General features: G+C 37.7%; 2 long non-coding RNA genes across 2 annotated transcripts; both read right to left on the bottom strand.

The window, feature by feature from the left end:
• Positions 1 to 586: 586 nt before the first annotated feature.
• LOC107273987 lies at positions 587 to 1744 on the bottom strand. Its single transcript, XR_001539383.2, has 3 exons — positions 1470 to 1744; positions 975 to 1129; positions 587 to 904 (listed from the first exon to the last, which is right to left on the bottom strand). It is a non-coding gene; the product is annotated as an uncharacterized LOC107273987 (long non-coding RNA).
• Positions 1745 to 6520: 4776 nt separating this feature from the next.
• Positions 6521 to 7488, bottom strand: LOC107273988. Its single transcript, XR_001539384.2, has 3 exons — positions 7208 to 7488; positions 6713 to 6867; positions 6521 to 6642 (listed from the first exon to the last, which is right to left on the bottom strand). It is a non-coding gene; the product is annotated as an uncharacterized LOC107273988 (long non-coding RNA).
• Positions 7489 to 17081: the final 9593 nt, after the last annotated feature.

Here is a 17081-nt window from a genome sequence, read left to right as displayed (position 1 = left end):
TCTTCCTTCTTCCTTCTTCCTTCTTCCTTCTTCCTTCTTCCTTCTTCCTTCTTCCTTCTTCCTTCTTCCTTCTTCCTTCTTCCTTCTTCCTTCTTCCTTCTTCCTTCTTCCTTCTTCCTTCTTCCTTCTTCCTTCTTCCTTCTTCCTTCTTCCTTCTTCCTTCTTCCTTCTTCCTTCTTCCTTCTTCCTTCTTCCTTCTTCCTTCTTCCTTCTTCCTTCTTCCTTCTTCCTTCTTCCTTCTTCCTTCTTCCTTCTTCCTTCTTCCTTCTTCCTTCTTCCTTCTTCCTTCTTCCTTCTTCCTTCTTCCTTCTTCCTTCTTCCTTCTTCCTTCTTCCTTCTTCCTTCTTCCTTCTTCCTTCTTCCTTCTTCCTTCTTCCTTCTTCCTTCTTCCTTCTTCCTTCTTCCTTCTTCCTTCTTCCTTCTTCCTTCTTCCTTCTTCCTTCTTCCTTCTTCCTTCTTCCTTCTTCCTTCTTCCTTCTTCCTTCTTCCTTCTTCCTTCTTCTTCTTGTTCTCCTCATCCTCTTCCTCTTCTCCTCTTCTTCTCTTCTCTTCACCTCTTCTCTTCTCATCTTCTCACATACTCTTCTCTTCTCCTCTTCTCTTCTCTTCTCTTGATCACTTCTCTTCACTAAAGCACGCACGCGGGCATAATGTGACTGCCTATAAGTGTTACTTATACCGGAAAAAAAGATCAAACAAGAAAACCATCTAATCGTGAAACAAATGTTCTTACACCGGAAGCACATAAAATATCACAATATAATGTTAATAAAAAAAAAACCCTTTTCTCCTTTTCGTTTGGTCCATTCGTTTTAATGAACACTTCACCAGTTCAGGTACGACGAGACATGCAGTGCATGCAGACTCGTTATATAATATTTTCCTCCAATTATAATTTACCAACCTAAAAAACGAAACATCAAACTTTATATTATCTAACATTATATTGACATACATTACTCCAAGAGCCTTACCTATTTATGCCAGACGATATCGTTATTGCATGACAATTCATCCCAAACTTTTTCAAAATTCAATTCATTTGAAATTTCTTCTTGCACAAATATCATTTCTGCTTCTCAATACTTTTGTGCTTTTGCATTCTATCCAGCAGTAACCGGGGTACAACCTGAATCAGAAATAATACAAATTTTTAATTATACATTCTGTATGGAAACAAGCAGCTAGTATCCAATATAACGTCTTTGTTCACGCAGGAGAGCACTCTTTACTTGTACGATCATTTCTTTTCTCAAGTATACCGTACACCTAACTGTTATACTACTGTCAAAAGCCTTTAAATTGTGGTACAGTGACATGCAAGAAAAGCTGTGCAGCTTTTTCAACATTGACTAACATTAATACTAAATCTTGCTCCTACTCAGAGACGTTATCAGATTTCTGTGCGTTGGCATTTTCATTTTTAATGCCAAGACAATTAGTAAATTAAATAAAAGATATATACTTACTCAGATTGTTTCTGGTGAGAGCACAGAAGATCCCAGAAAAATCCATATAAATGTTGAATGTTGTATTTGTATGTATACATGGAAGATTGTATTTTGCAGCTCATAGTAATATTTTACTCCATAGATACTTGAGAATTAATTTTCATAGTCGATGTACCTAATTACCTGTTGCCTTCTTTTTTGGCATGTTGGAAAGAAGCGAGAATGTAAGGAAGATGAAACGGTGGAACAAATGGATCATTATTCAAAGCTATTAAAGTATTTACAAAAATTAGATGAATCGATAAAGCCAAAAATCAGAAATCTTATTTAAGTTACTTAGAAATCAATAAAAAGTATTGGTTGGTTCCAAATGAAGTGGCTGAAGAAGATAATGTTAAAAAATATTAAGAAATAAAATCTATTCTATATTCGCATGATGCGAACCAAATGTTTTCTTACAAATAATAATATAACATTTTTATAAAAACATCTGTAGTTATGTGACTCAGTATATTTATAAGTATTAAAACGTTTCCACCGTTTCAAACACATATATCAAATATATCAAATACACATATATCAAATATAGAATGAAATAATGAGATAATCGTTATCGGGTACAGTTACATAGCCCTAAGAAATGGGCCCCAACCCCGCCCATTTCCGTGAGGCCCTGACCATTCCAGAAGGGAGCTAACGGCCCCTCCGTTGTTGTCCGACTGATGACAAGTTTTGGGGTTTTGGAGTTTTCGGGATTTGGGGATTTGGGGTTTTAGGGTTTTGGGGATTTGGAGTTTTGGGGATTTGGGGCTTTTGGGGATTTGGGGCTTTTGGGGCTTTTGGGGGCATGACGTATTTGGGGGGCCGTGGGATTTTCAAAGTTACAAAAAGAAAATCACGAATAGGTGCACCGGTGGAATTTTCACGAAACGACATCGTTGAAAAATCTCAGAATCGACCGAGAATTGAAAGGAAGTGGTTGTTGCATCCTTCTTCCTTCTTCCTTCTTCCTTCTTCCTTCTTCCTTCTTCCTTCTTCCTTCTTCCTTCTTCCTTCTTCCTTCTTCCTTCTTCCTTCTTCCTTCTTCCTTCTTCCTTCTTCCTTCTTCCTTCTTCCTTCTTCCTTCTTCCTTCTTCCTTCTTCCTTCTTCCTTCTTCCTTCTTCCTTCTTCCTTCTTCCTTCTTCCTTCTTCCTTCTTCCTTCTTCCTTCTTCCTTCTTCCTTCTTCCTTCTTCCTTCTTCCTTCTTCCTTCTTCCTTCTTCCTTCTTCCTTCTTCCTTCTTCCTTCTTCCTTCTTCCTTCTTCCTTCTTCCTTCTTCCTTCTTCCTTCTTCCTTCTTCCTTCTTCCTTCTTCCTTCTTCCTTCTTCCTTCTTCCTTCTTCCTTCTTCCTTCTTCCTTCTTCCTTCTTCCTTCTTCCTTCTTCCTTCTTCCTTCTTCCTTCTTCCTTCTTCCTTCTTCCTTCTTCCTTCTTCCTTCTTCCTTCTTCCTTCTTCCTTCTTCCTTCTTCCTTCTTCCTTCTTCCTTCTTCCTTCTTCCTTCTTCCTTCTTCCTTCTTCCTTCTTCCTTCTTCCTTCTTCCTTCTTCCTTCTTCCTTCTTCCTTCTTCCTTCTTCCTTCTTCCTTCTTCCTTCTTCCTTCTTCCTTCTTCCTTCTTCCTTCTTCCTTCTTCCTTCTTCCTTCTTCCTTCTTCCTTCTTCCTTCTTCCTTCTTCCTTCTTCCTTCTTCCTTCTTCCTTCTTCCTTCTTCCTTCTTCCTTCTTCCTTCTTCCTTCTTCCTTCTTCCTTCTTCCTTCTTCCTTCTTCCTTCTTCCTTCTTCCTTCTTCCTTCTTCCTTCTTCCTTCTTCCTTCTTCCTTCTTCCTTCTTCCTTCTTCCTTCTTCCTTCTTCCTTCTTCCTTCTTCCTTCTTCCTTCTTCCTTCTTCCTTCTTCCTTCTTCCTTCTTCCTTCTTCCTTCTTCCTTCTTCCTTCTTCCTTCTTCCTTCTTCCTTCTTCCTTCTTCCTTCTTCCTTCTTCCTTCTTCCTTCTTCCTTCTTCCTTCTTCCTTCTTCCTTCTTCCTTCTTCCTTCTTCCTTCTTCCTTCTTCCTTCTTCCTTCTTCCTTCTTCCTTCTTCCTTCTTCCTTCTTCCTTCTTCCTTCTTCCTTCTTCCTTCTTCCTTCTTCCTTCTTCCTTCTTCCTTCTTCCTTCTTCCTTCTTCCTTCTTCCTTCTTCCTTCTTCCTTCTTCCTTCTTCCTTCTTCCTTCTTCCTTCTTCCTTCTTCCTTCTTCCTTCTTCCTTCTTCCTTCTTCCTTCTTCCTTCTTCCTTCTTCCTTCTTCCTTCTTCCTTCTTCCTTCTTCCTTCTTCCTTCTTCCTTCTTCCTTCTTCCTTCTTCCTTCTTCCTTCTTCCTTCTTCCTTCTTCCTTCTTCCTTCTTCCTTCTTCCTTCTTCCTTCTTCCTTCTTCCTTCTTCCTTCTTCCTTCTTCCTTCTTCCTTCTTCCTTCTTCCTTCTTCCTTCTTCCTTCTTCCTTCTTCCTTCTTCCTTCTTCCTTCTTCCTTCTTCCTTCTTCCTTCTTCCTTCTTCCTTCTTCCTTCTTCCTTCTTCCTTCTTCCTTCTTCCTTCTTCCTTCTTCCTTCTTCCTTCTTCCTTCTTCCTTCTTCCTTCTTCCTTCTTCCTTCTTCCTTCTTCCTTCTTCCTTCTTCCTTCTTCCTTCTTCCTTCTTCCTTCTTCCTTCTTCCTTCTTCCTTCTTCCTTCTTCCTTCTTCCTTCTTCCTTCTTCCTTCTTCCTTCTTCCTTCTTCCTTCTTCCTTCTTCCTTCTTCCTTCTTCCTTCTTCCTTCTTCCTTCTTCCTTCTTCCTTCTTCCTTCTTCCTTCTTCCTTCTTCCTTCTTCCTTCTTCCTTCTTCCTTCTTCCTTCTTCCTTCTTCCTTCTTCCTTCTTCCTTCTTCCTTCTTCCTTCTTCCTTCTTCCTTCTTCCTTCTTCCTTCTTCCTTCTTCCTTCTTCCTTCTTCCTTCTTCCTTCTTCCTTCTTCCTTCTTCCTTCTTCCTTCTTCCTTCTTCCTTCTTCCTTCTTCCTTCTTCCTTCTTCCTTCTTCCTTCTTCCTTCTTCCTTCTTCCTTCTTCCTTCTTCCTTCTTCCTTCTTCCTTCTTCCTTCTTCCTTCTTCCTTCTTCCTTCTTCCTTCTTCCTTCTTCCTTCTTCCTTCTTCCTTCTTCCTTCTTCCTTCTTCCTTCTTCCTTCTTCCTTCTTCCTTCTTCCTTCTTCCTTCTTCCTTCTTCCTTCTTCCTTCTTCCTTCTTCCTTCTTCCTTCTTCCTTCTTCCTTCTTCCTTCTTCCTTCTTCCTTCTTCCTTCTTCCTTCTTCCTTCTTCCTTCTTCCTTCTTCCTTCTTCCTTCTTCCTTCTTCCTTCTTCCTTCTTCCTTCTTCCTTCTTCCTTCTTCCTTCTTCCTTCTTCCTTCTTCCTTCTTCCTTCTTCCTTCTTCCTTCTTCCTTCTTCCTTCTTCCTTCTTCCTTCTTCCTTCTTCCTTCTTCCTTCTTCCTTCTTCCTTCTTCCTTCTTCCTTCTTCCTTCTTCCTTCTTCCTTCTTCCTTCTTCCTTCTTCCTTCTTCCTTCTTCCTTCTTCCTTCTTCCTTCTTCCTTCTTCCTTCTTCCTTCTTCCTTCTTCCTTCTTCCTTCTTCCTTCTTCCTTCTTCCTTCTTCCTTCTTCCTTCTTCCTTCTTCCTTCTTCCTTCTTCCTTCTTCCTTCTTCCTTCTTCCTTCTTCCTTCTTCCTTCTTCCTTCTTCCTTCTTCCTTCTTCCTTCTTCCTTCTTCCTTCTTCCTTCTTCCTTCTTCCTTCTTCCTTCTTCCTTCTTCCTTCTTCCTTCTTCCTTCTTCCTTCTTCCTTCTTCCTTCTTCCTTCTTCCTTCTTCCTTCTTCCTTCTTCCTTCTTCCTTCTTCCTTCTTCCTTCTTCCTTCTTCCTTCTTCCTTCTTCCTTCTTCCTTCTTCCTTCTTCCTTCTTCCTTCTTCCTTCTTCCTTCTTCCTTCTTCCTTCTTCCTTCTTCCTTCTTCCTTCTTCCTTCTTCCTTCTTCCTTCTTCCTTCTTCCTTCTTCCTTCTTCCTTCTTCCTTCTTCCTTCTTCCTTCTTCCTTCTTCCTTCTTCCTTCTTCCTTCTTCCTTCTTCCTTCTTCCTTCTTCCTTCTTCCTTCTTCCTTCTTCCTTCTTCCTTCTTCCTTCTTCCTTCTTCCTTCTTCCTTCTTCCTTCTTCCTTCTTCCTTCTTCCTTCTTCCTTCTTCCTTCTTCCTTCTTCCTTCTTCCTTCTTCCTTCTTCCTTCTTCCTTCTTCCTTCTTCCTTCTTCCTTCTTCCTTCTTCCTTCTTCCTTCTTCCTTCTTCCTTCTTCCTTCTTCCTTCTTCCTTCTTCCTTCTTCCTTCTTCCTTCTTCCTTCTTCCTTCTTCCTTCTTCCTTCTTCCTTCTTCCTTCTTCCTTCTTCCTTCTTCCTTCTTCCTTCTTCCTTCTTCCTTCTTCCTTCTTCCTTCTTCCTTCTTCCTTCTTCCTTCTTCCTTCTTCCTTCTTCCTTCTTCCTTCTTCCTTCTTCCTTCTTCCTTCTTCCTTCTTCCTTCTTCCTTCTTCCTTCTTCCTTCTTCCTTCTTCCTTCTTCCTTCTTCCTTCTTCCTTCTTCCTTCTTCCTTCTTCCTTCTTCCTTCTTCCTTCTTCCTTCTTCCTTCTTCCTTCTTCCTTCTTCCTTCTTCCTTCTTCCTTCTTCCTTCTTCCTTCTTCCTTCTTCCTTCTTCCTTCTTCCTTCTTCCTTCTTCCTTCTTCCTTCTTCCTTCTTCCTTCTTCTTCTTGTTCTCCTCATCCTCTTCCTCTTCTCCTCTTCTTCTCTTCTCTTCACCTCTTCTCTTCTCATCTTCTCACATACTCTTCTCTTCTCCTCTTCTCTTCTCTTCTCTTGATCACTTCTCTTCACTAAAGCACGCACGCGGGCATAATGTGACTGCCTATAAGTGTTACTTATACCGGAAAAAAAGATCAAACAAGAAAACCATCTAATCGTGAAACAAATGTTCTTACACCGGAAGCACATAAAATATCACAATATAATGTTAATAAAAAAAAACCCTTTTCTCCTTTTCGTTTGGTCCATTCGTTTTAATGAACACTTCACCAGTTCAGGTACGACGAGACATGCAGTGCATGCAGACTCGTTATATAATATTTTCCTCCAATTATAATTTACCAACCTAAAAAACGAAACATCAAACTTTATATTATCTAACATTATATTGACATACATTACTCCAAGAGCCTTACCTATTTATGCCAGACGATATCGTTATTGCATGACAATTCATCCCAAACTTTTTCAAAATTCAATTCATTTGAAATTTCTTCTTGCACAAATATCATTTCTGCTTCTCAATACTTTTGTGCTTTTGCATTCTATCCAGCAGTAACCGGGGTACAACCTGAATCAGAAATAATACAAATTTTTAATTATACATTCTGTATGGAAACAAGCAGCTAGTATCCAATATAACGTCTTTGTTCACGCAGGAGAGCACTCTTTACTTGTACGATCATTTCTTTTCTCAAGTATACCGTACACCTAACTGTTATACTACTGTCAAAAGCCTTTAAATTGTGGTACAGTGACATGCAAGAAAAGCTGTGCAGCTTTTTCAACATTGACTAACATTAATACTAAATCTTGCTCCTACTCAGAGACGTTATCAGATTTCTGTGCGTTGGCATTTTCATTTTTAATGCCAAGACAATTAGTAAATTAAATAAAAGATATATACTTACTCAGATTGTTTCTGGTGAGAGCACAGAAGATCCCAGAAAAATCCATATAAATGTTGAATGTTGTATTTGTATGTATACATGGAAGATTGTATTTTGCAGCTCATAGTAATATTTTACTCCATAGATACTTGAGAATTAATTTTCATAGTCGATGTACCTAATTACCTGTTGCCTTCTTTTTTGGCATGTTGGAAAGAAGCGAGAATGTAAGGAAGATGAAACGGTGGAACAAATGGATCATTATTCAAAGCTATTAAAGTATTTACAAAAATTAGATGAATCGATAAAGCCAAAAATCAGAAATCTTATTTAAGTTACTTAGAAAGCAATAAAAAGTATTGGTTGGTTCCAAATGAAGTGGCTGAAGAAGATAATATTAAAAAATATTGAGAAATAAAATCTATTCTATATTCGCATGATGCGAACCAAATGTTTTCTTACAAATAATAATATAACATTTTTATAAAAACATCTGTAGTTATGTGACTCAGTATATTTATAAGTATTAAAACGTTTCCACCGTTTCAAACACATATATCAAATATATCAAATACACATATATCAAATATAGAATGAAATAATGAGATAATCGTTATCGGGTACAGTTACATAGCCCTAAGAAATGGGCCCCAACCCCGCCCATTTCCGTGAGGCCCTGACCATTCCAGAAGGGAGCTAACGGCCCCTCCGTCATCCGTCAAGCGGATTAGTTTTGGGTGATTTTGGGTAGTTTTGGGTAGTATTGGGGGGTTCTGGGGGTTTGGGTAGTTTTGGGGGTATGGGCAGTTTTGGGGGTTTCTGTAGGTTTGGGTAGTTTTGGGTAGTCTCGGGTGGTTTTGGGGGTTTTGGGAGTTTTCGGAGTTTTGGGGGGTTTTGGGGGTTTGGGTAGTTTTGGGGGTTTGGGTAGGTTTGGGTAGTTTTGGGGGTTTATGTAGGTTTGGGTAGTTTTGGGTAGTATTGGGGGGTTCTGGGGGTTTGGGTAGTTTTGGGGGTATGGGCAGTTTTGGGGGTTTCTGTAGGTTTGGGTAGTTTTGGGTAGTCTCGGGTGGTTTTGGGGGTTTTGGGAGTTTTCGGAGGTTTGGGGGGTTTTGGGGGTTTGGGTAGTTTTGGGTAGTTTTGGGGGTTTATGTAGGTTTGGGTAGTTTTGGGTAGTATTGGGGGGTTCTGGGGGTTTGGGTAGTTTTGGGGGTATGGGCAGTTTTGGGGGTTTCTGTAGGTTTGGGTAGTTTTGGGTAGTCTCGGGTGGTTTTGGGGGTTTTGGGAGTTTTCGGAGTTTTGGGGGGTTTTGGGGGTTTGGGTAGTTTTGGGTAGTTTTGGGGGTTTATGTAGGTTTGGGTAGTTTTGGGTAGTATTGGGGGGTTCTGGGGGTTTGGGTAGTTTTGGGGGTATGGGCAGTTTTGGGGGTTTCTGTAGGTTTGGGTAGTTTTGGGTAGTCTCGGGTGGTTTTGGGGGTTTTGGGAGTTTTCGGAGTTTTGGGGGGTTTTGGGGGTTTGGGTAGTTTTGGGTAGTTTTGGGGGTTTATGTAGGTTTGGGTAGTTTTGGGTAGTATTGGGGGGTTCTGGGGGTTTGGGTAGTTTTGGGGGTATGGGCAGTTTTGGGGGTTTCTGTAGGTTTGGGTAGTTTTGGGTAGTCTCGGGTGGTTTTGGGGGTTTTGGGAGTTTTCGGAGGTTTGGGGGGTTTTGGGGGTTTGGGTAGTTTTGGGTAGTTTTGGGGGTTTATGTAGGTTTGGGTAGTTTTGGGTAGTTTCGGAGGGTTTCGGGGGTTTTGGGAGTTTTGATAGTTTTGGAGGGTTTGAGGAGAAAAAACCCCTGAGCCGCGATACTCAGGGGAAAAAACCTCGGGAATTACGGAAAACGGAATACATGAGATACGTTTAAAAAAAGAATACGCGAGCTCTAGCCTTAGACGGTTATAAGAGCTCAAATAACTTATACGGTACATCTACGGTACTGCGTTTCCTAGAGTCACCTAATTCCCTAGTTACACAGTTTACATAGTTATATGACCACGTTCACCGTCTAAAAAAACCGTCTAATCGCGAAACAAATATTCTTATACCGGATGCACATGAAAGCTCACTATATAATGTTAAGAAAAAATACGAATCCTTTTCTCCGTTTGGTTTGGTCCATTCGTTTTAATGAACACTTCACCAGTTCAGGTACGACGAGACATGCAGTGCATGCAGACTCGTTATATAATATTTTCCTCCATTTATAATTTACCATCCTAAAAAACAAAACATCACACTTTATATTATCTAAAATTATATTGACATACATTATTCCAAGAGCCTTACCTATTTATGCCAGACGATATCGTTCTTGCATGACAATTCATCTCAAATTTGTTCAAAATTCAATTCAAAATTCAATTCATTTGAAATTTCTTCTTGCACAAATATCATTTCTGCTTCTCAATACTTTTGTACTTTTGCATTCTATCCGGCAGTAACCGGGGTACAACCTGAATCAGAAATAATACAAATTTTTAATTATACAAGAAAGTTTTAATTATGCAAGAAAAACTGTGCAGCTTTTTCTACATTGACTAACATTAATACTATATCTTGCTCCTACTCAGAGACGATATCAGATTTCTGTGCGTTGGCATTTTCATTTTTAATGCCAAGACAATTAGTAAATTAAATAAAAGATATATACTTACTCAGATTGTTTCTGGTGAGAGCACAGAAGATCCCAGAAAAATCCATATAAATGTTGAATGTTGTATTTGTATGTATACATGGAAGATTGTATTTTGCAGCTCATAGTAATATTTTACTCCATAGATACTTGAGAATTAATTTTCATAGTCGATGTACCTAATTACCTGTTGCCTTCTTTTTTGGCATGTTGGAAAGAAGTGAGAAAGTATGGAAGATGAAACGGTGGAACAAATGGATAATTATTCAAAGCTATTAAAGTATTTACAAAAATTAGATGAATCGATAAAGCCAAAAATCAGAAATCTTATTTAAGTTACTTAGAAACCAATAAAAAGTATTGGTTGGTTCCAAATGAAGTGGCTGAAGAAGATAATGTTAAAAAATATTAAGAAATAAAACCTATTCCATATTTGCATGATGGGAACCAAATGTTCCCTTACAAATAATAGTATAACATTTTTATAAAAACATCTGTAGTTATGTCACTCAGTATATTTGTAAGTATTAAAACGTTTCCACCGTTTCAAACAATACACATACATATATATCAAATACAATACAGTGGTTATCGGGCACAGTTCCATAGTGACAACGTGAGAAAATCTTTGAACAATGATTTTCGATCCTCTAAGGAAACATGACTTTCTTAAAAGAATCGAAAACCATGTGCTCAGCACAACAACTCCGTGACACCAAGATCAAAGATCATTCAGAACATTGCAATAACAGGTGAAAACTATTAAATGATTAAATTTACGTCAATGATGACTTATAGGAAACCAAGTACAGTATTCGCATTTAATCACAGAAGTTAACAAGGAAGCATTGATCTGGGTCAAGAAATTGAAGGCAGTTTCTTCGGCCCACAGCCTCTTCCACGGCGCTCCCGCGATGGTCCCACGCAGACCTAGGAAGGGACTTGGGGACTATATCGCGAAAACACAATTTTACGGATACAATGAAAGCAATTGGGAGAGTGTATCATGGAAGCTTGTGAATGTGCAAATCCCTTGGGCAATTTTGGGGGGGGGGGTCAGTAGGTCGCAGCCAAGTCAATGTTCTTTCGTGAAAAAAGCACGAAGAAAAAATCATGACCTGGGGGGTGGGGTTCCTGCCTACTTAAATGTAAAACGTTCGTTCCAGAAACTCTAGCCTACCTCCCTAATTGACAGAAAGCAGCAACTGAGAATCTGTTCATGTTTTTGGGCTCCACTCGAAAAACTATGCATATAATTCCTTTGCGTGGAATCATAGTGGCATTGCGAATTATAATGTATTATCAGATAATACAATGTAATGAAATACGATACAATAATTACTGAAAAGGGAAACACAGTTAACGAGCCCTGATATTAAAATATAAACCTGCACTTGAAAACCTTTAAATGATTAAGCGGATGCAAAGTAGTCCAAAAATCAAAAACAAGAAACTTGTTGCTATTTCCTGTATCTAAATTGGCAACTGCACTCACACGCGTCGATTGACAATCGCGTTTTTCACTCCGCCAGGGTGCAAACAGCCTACACTAGGGGTACGCTCATTGGAACGTACCCGTCACCCCAGCTTGACACAATTAACAAGTGCTTTAAAAAACCCTGTCAACTGCTGGTCATTCAATTACTATTTAATTGTAAAGCAAAGAATTATGAAAGAGTAAATATTCACTATGAATATTCTTATTGAAAACAAATTATGAAATGTATGAAAAGTAGCACTGTGATAATGCTTACTCAAGTGCGAATTTTTATATTATATATAATTAATATGTAGCGATTCATTGAAAATATAAATAATAAGAAAAAATAATAATAAACCATATTAACACAGCAGTTGTTAGGGCACAATTTGGCTGGTGTTTCAAGTTTGCAAATTTTTTCTATAGCACCTGGGCATAGAAAAAACCAGCAGGTTCGCAAGAACACAACCAGCCTAAATGGGACACTCACCGTGTGGTTCGCTGAAAGTAAAAAGAGAACAGACATCCTAATCTCAATATACTACATTGAAAAATCCTCAAATGAGGAGCCAAGTATTTTGTTACTTGAAAAAAAGACAGTTTATGTTTTTTATAATTTAAATAAATATCAGTTAAGTATGAAAAAGAATATAATAGAAAATTAATAAAAAGAAAGTATTAGAAAAATTTAATTTAAAAGAATTTCAAGCTTCGACAAACTAAAAATTAGTTTTTTACCCTCGTCCAGTTGAATCCACTAAACATTAATATACAAATAGTTTTCAACTGGACTCCGATAAAGAACATTATTTTTCTTGTTCACAATTTTGCAAATACTGCTGAGATAAAATTGATATTATATTCAAATAACAGTTACATCGAACTAGTTACTAAGTTTATAAGTGAAAGATTTTGTTATAAATTAGAGTATTGCAAAGAAACAAGAAAATGACATCCTGAACTAAATACACATGTAATAAAAACAAAGGTCACTCGCGACTAGACTCAGTGAAGATCCAGTCGCGGTCACTATGGACTGGCAAATGTAAAATACAACTGACATTCGTGTCGGTTCGGACCTTTCATCCTGCGACATGATTGAATGTCAGAGGGAACATAGGGACTCACCACTAGCGACGTCCCGACGACGGAACGATGGCCGGAGACCTGCATCACTGGAACACTCAGCATCCTCTGCATCCTCAGCATCCTCAGCATCTCCAGCATCCTCTGCATTCTCTGCATTCTCTGCATTCTTCCCAATCAGCGGCTCCAATCGTCGAAATCCAGATGTCATCCTCTGCTCCACAATTTTCACTCACTAAACAGAATAGAATTTGTTAACATTTATTCTACATTAAAAGAAAAAAAGAAAAAACAGATTGATTCCCCGACTAAACATTCTACCAAGATAAGATTTCAACAATGGATTACAAGTCCAAATAATTAAAAAAAAAAACAATATAGCTAACACACGTCCCTATCATCAATCGCGTAATATTTTACATATCCGACATATAACACTGCAATATTATTTTAAAAATGGAAATAATTGATATAATAAAAATATTTTATCACTTTTTCACTTGTATGTATAACCCCCTATGACTTTCGAAAAATTACTTTTTTCCATTGCTACAATGTAATAGCAATGGAGTATTTCTGCAGCGTCACAATAAACAATTAACACATGAATTTACACTGTTTTCTCAAGAATTACTTGTAAATTACCGAAATTTCCTCGGACGCATCACTGTGCTGCTTGTTGCTTTACTCGCGACCTGACGCTACGAAGTTCCTCGAACGCCCTTTTCCCCCCAGCGCCACCCGCTTCGTTGACGACAACCGTTGAAATTTAAAATTCTACAACTAGCCTTAGTAACAATGTATAGACATATCCCACAATGCGATTATCAAAAATACATTATTACAAAGTATAAAATGTATAAAAATGTAAATAAATTTCAACTTTCGATTATCGAATTCGATATTACGAAATAGAAAAAAATGTAGTGTAAAAAAGTAAATAGATTTAACTAATCTGCAAACAACGCCGAAAGATGCTACCATAAATTAATATTTCCACTCACCATTTATTTGTACCATCGAACTGCTTGGGAAGTTTTACATCAACACGGCCAGACGAATCTGAGTTTGCATGATTTCCCGTTCTCGCAGCGAGATCTTGAAACAAAAAAATCATGCCAAATAACCAGCAGTCCAATGAAAGAGCCCTTCGAAATAGCCTTGACATAAATCTACGGATATTTCTACCCACCACTTGCTCCCCACATCAAAACTGAATCCAAATTTCTGCAGCGTCACAATAAACAATTAACACATGAATTTACACTGTTTTCTCAAGAATTACTTGTAAATTACCGAAATTTCCTCGGACGCATCACTGTGCTGCTTGTTGCTTTACTCGCGACCTGACGCTACGAAGTTCCTCGAACGCCCTTTTCCCCCCAGCGCCACCCGCTTCGTTGACGACAACGGTTAAAATTCAAAATTCTACAAGTACCCTTAGTAACAATGTATAGACATATCCCACAATGCGATTATCAAAAATACATTATTACAAAGTATAAAATGTATAAAAATGTAAATAAATTTCAGCATTCGATTATCGAATTCGATATTACGAAATAAAAAAAAAACCAATTCCAAAAAATTTCGAAAGACATAGCTAACACACGACACTACCCTCTATCGCGTAATATTTTACATATCCTACATATAACACTGCAATATTATTTTAAGAATGGGAATAATTGATAATAATAAAAATATTCTATCACTTATTCACTTGTATGTACAACCACCTGTGTCTTTCGAAAGATTACTTTTTTCCATTGCTACAATGTAATAGCAATGGGGTCTTTGAAATGTAACGCGGCAGGCAGCCATATTGTCTTCCCACTTTGTATACTTAGCGACAATGTAAAAATTTAAACGTACTACTTTGTTAAGTAAAACAGCAATCTCGATTTAATCACTTTTAAATACATCAAATACAATGTCCACACGTTCAAATCTTTATAATTTTCACTTCCAACAGGTATATTTCCTAATAAAATGTTGCTTTACTCGCGACCTGACGCTACGAAGTTCCTCGAACGCCCTTTTCCCCCCAGCGCCACCCGCTTCGTTGACGACAACCGTTGAAATTTAAAATTCTACAACTAGCCTTAGTAACAATGTATAGACATATCCCACAATGCGATTATCAAAAATACATTATTACAAAGTATAAAATGTATAAAAATGTAAATAAATTTCAACTTTCGATTATCGAATTCGATATTACGAAATAGAAAAAAATGTAGTGTAAAAAAGTAAATAGATTTAACTAATCTGCAAACAACGCCGAAAGATGCTACCATAAATTAATATTTCCACTCACCACTTATTTCTACCATCGAGCTGCTTGGGAAGTTTTACATCAACACGGCCAGACGAATCTGAGTTTGCATGATTTCCCGTTCTCGCAGCGAGATCTTGAAACAAAAAAATCATGCCAAATAACCAGCAGTCCAATGAAAGAGCCCTTCGAAATAGCCTTGACATAAATCTACGGATATTTCTACCCACCACTTGCTCCCCACATCAAAACTGAATCCAAATTTCTGCAGCGTCACAATAAACAATTAACACATGAATTTACACTGTTTTCTCAAGAATTACTTGTAAATTACCGAAATTTCCTCGGACGCATCACTGTGCTGCTTGTTGCTTTACTCGCGACCTGACGCTACGAAGTTCCTCGAACGCCCTTTTCCCCCCAGCGCCACCCGCTTCGTTGACGACAACCGTTGAAATTCAAAATTCTACAAGTACCCTTAGTAACAATGTATAGACATATCCCACAACGCGAATATCAATAATATATTACTACAAAGTATAAAATGTATAAAAATGTAAATAAATTTCAACTTTCGATTATCGAATTCGATATTACGAAATAGAAAAACATGTAGTGTAAAAAGGTAAATAGATTTATGTAATCTATAAAACAACGTCAAAAGATGCTACCATAAATTAATATTTCCACTCACCACTTATTTCTACCATCGAGCTGCTTGGGAAGTTTTACATCAACACGGCCAGACGAATCTGAGTTTGCATGATTTCCCGTTCTCGCAGCGAGATCTTGAAACAAAAAAATCATGCCAAATAACCAGCAGTCCAATGAAAGAGCCCTTCGAAATAGCCTTGACATAAATCTACGGATATTTCTACCCACCACTTGCTCCCCACATCAAAACTGAATCCAAATTTCTGCAGCGTCACAATAAACAATTAACACATGAATTTACACTGTTTTCTCAAGAATTACTTGTAAATTACCGAAATTTCCTCGGACGCATCACTGTGCTGCTTGTTGCTTTACTCGCGACCTGACGCTACGAAGTTCCTCGAACGCCCTTTTCCCCCCAGCGCCACCCGCTTCGTTGACGACAACCGTTGAAATTTAAAATTCTACAACTAGCCTTAGTAACAATGTATAGACATATCCCACAATGCGATTATCAAAAATACATTATTACAAAGTATAAAATGTATAAAAATGTAAATAAATTTCAGCATTCGATTATCGAATTCGATATTACGAAATAAAAAAAAAACCAATTCCAAAAAATTTCGAAAGACATAGCTAACACACGACACTACCCTCTATCGCGTAATATTTTAAATATACGACATATAACACTGCAATATTATTTTAAGAATGGGAATAATTGATAATAATAAAAATATTCTATCACTTATTCACTTGTATGTACAACCACCTGTGTCTTTCGAAAGATTACTTTTTTCCATTGCTACAATGTAATAGCAATGGGGTCTTTGAAATGTAACGCGGCAGGCAGCCATATTGTCTTCCCACTTTGTATACTTAGCGACAATGTAAAAATTTAAACGTACTACTTTGTTAAGTAAAACAGCAATCTCGATTTAATCACTTTTAAATACATCAAATACAATGTCCACACGTTGAAATCTTTATAATTTTCACTTCCAACATGTATATTTCCTAATAAAATAAAGCCAAACACCAAACAGACCCGCAAAAGAATCTTTCTATATGGCCTCTATATGGGCCTGTCATAAATCTACGATTATTTCCACTCACCGCTTATTCTGCACATCAAAACTCGATCAAATGTTCACTAGTATCACAAGAAACAGTTAAAACACGAATTTACACTGTATTTCTCAAAAACCACTTATAAATTTCCGAAATTTTCTCGGACGCATCACTTTGCTGCTTATCGCTTCACTCGCGACATGACGCCACGAAGTTTCTCGAACGCGCTTTCCCCCCAGCGCCACCCGCTTCGTTGACGACAACGGTTAAAATTCAAAATTCTACAAGTACCCTTAGTAACAATGTATAGACATATCCCACAATGCGATTATCAAAAATACATTATTACAAAGTATAAAATGTATAAAAATGTAAATAAATTTCAGCATTCGATTATCGAATTCGATATTACGAAATAAAAAAAAAACCAATTCCAAAAAATTTCGAAAGACATAGCTAACACACGACACTACCCTCTATCGCGTAATATTTTAAATATACGACATATAACACTGCAATATTATTTTAAGAATGGGAATAATTGATAATAATAAAAATATTCTATCACTAATTCACTTGTATGTACAACCACCTGTGTCTTTCGAAAGATTACTTTTTTCCATTGCTACAATGTAATAGCAATGGGGTCTTTGAAAT

Source organism: Cephus cinctus, unplaced genomic scaffold (assembly GCF_000341935.2).
Source record: "Cephus cinctus unplaced genomic scaffold, Ccin1 Ccin1_scaffold1922, whole genome shotgun sequence".
Classification (NCBI taxonomy): Eukaryota; Metazoa; Arthropoda; class Insecta; order Hymenoptera; family Cephidae; genus Cephus; species Cephus cinctus.
This window is presented reverse-complemented; position numbering and strand designations above follow the sequence as displayed.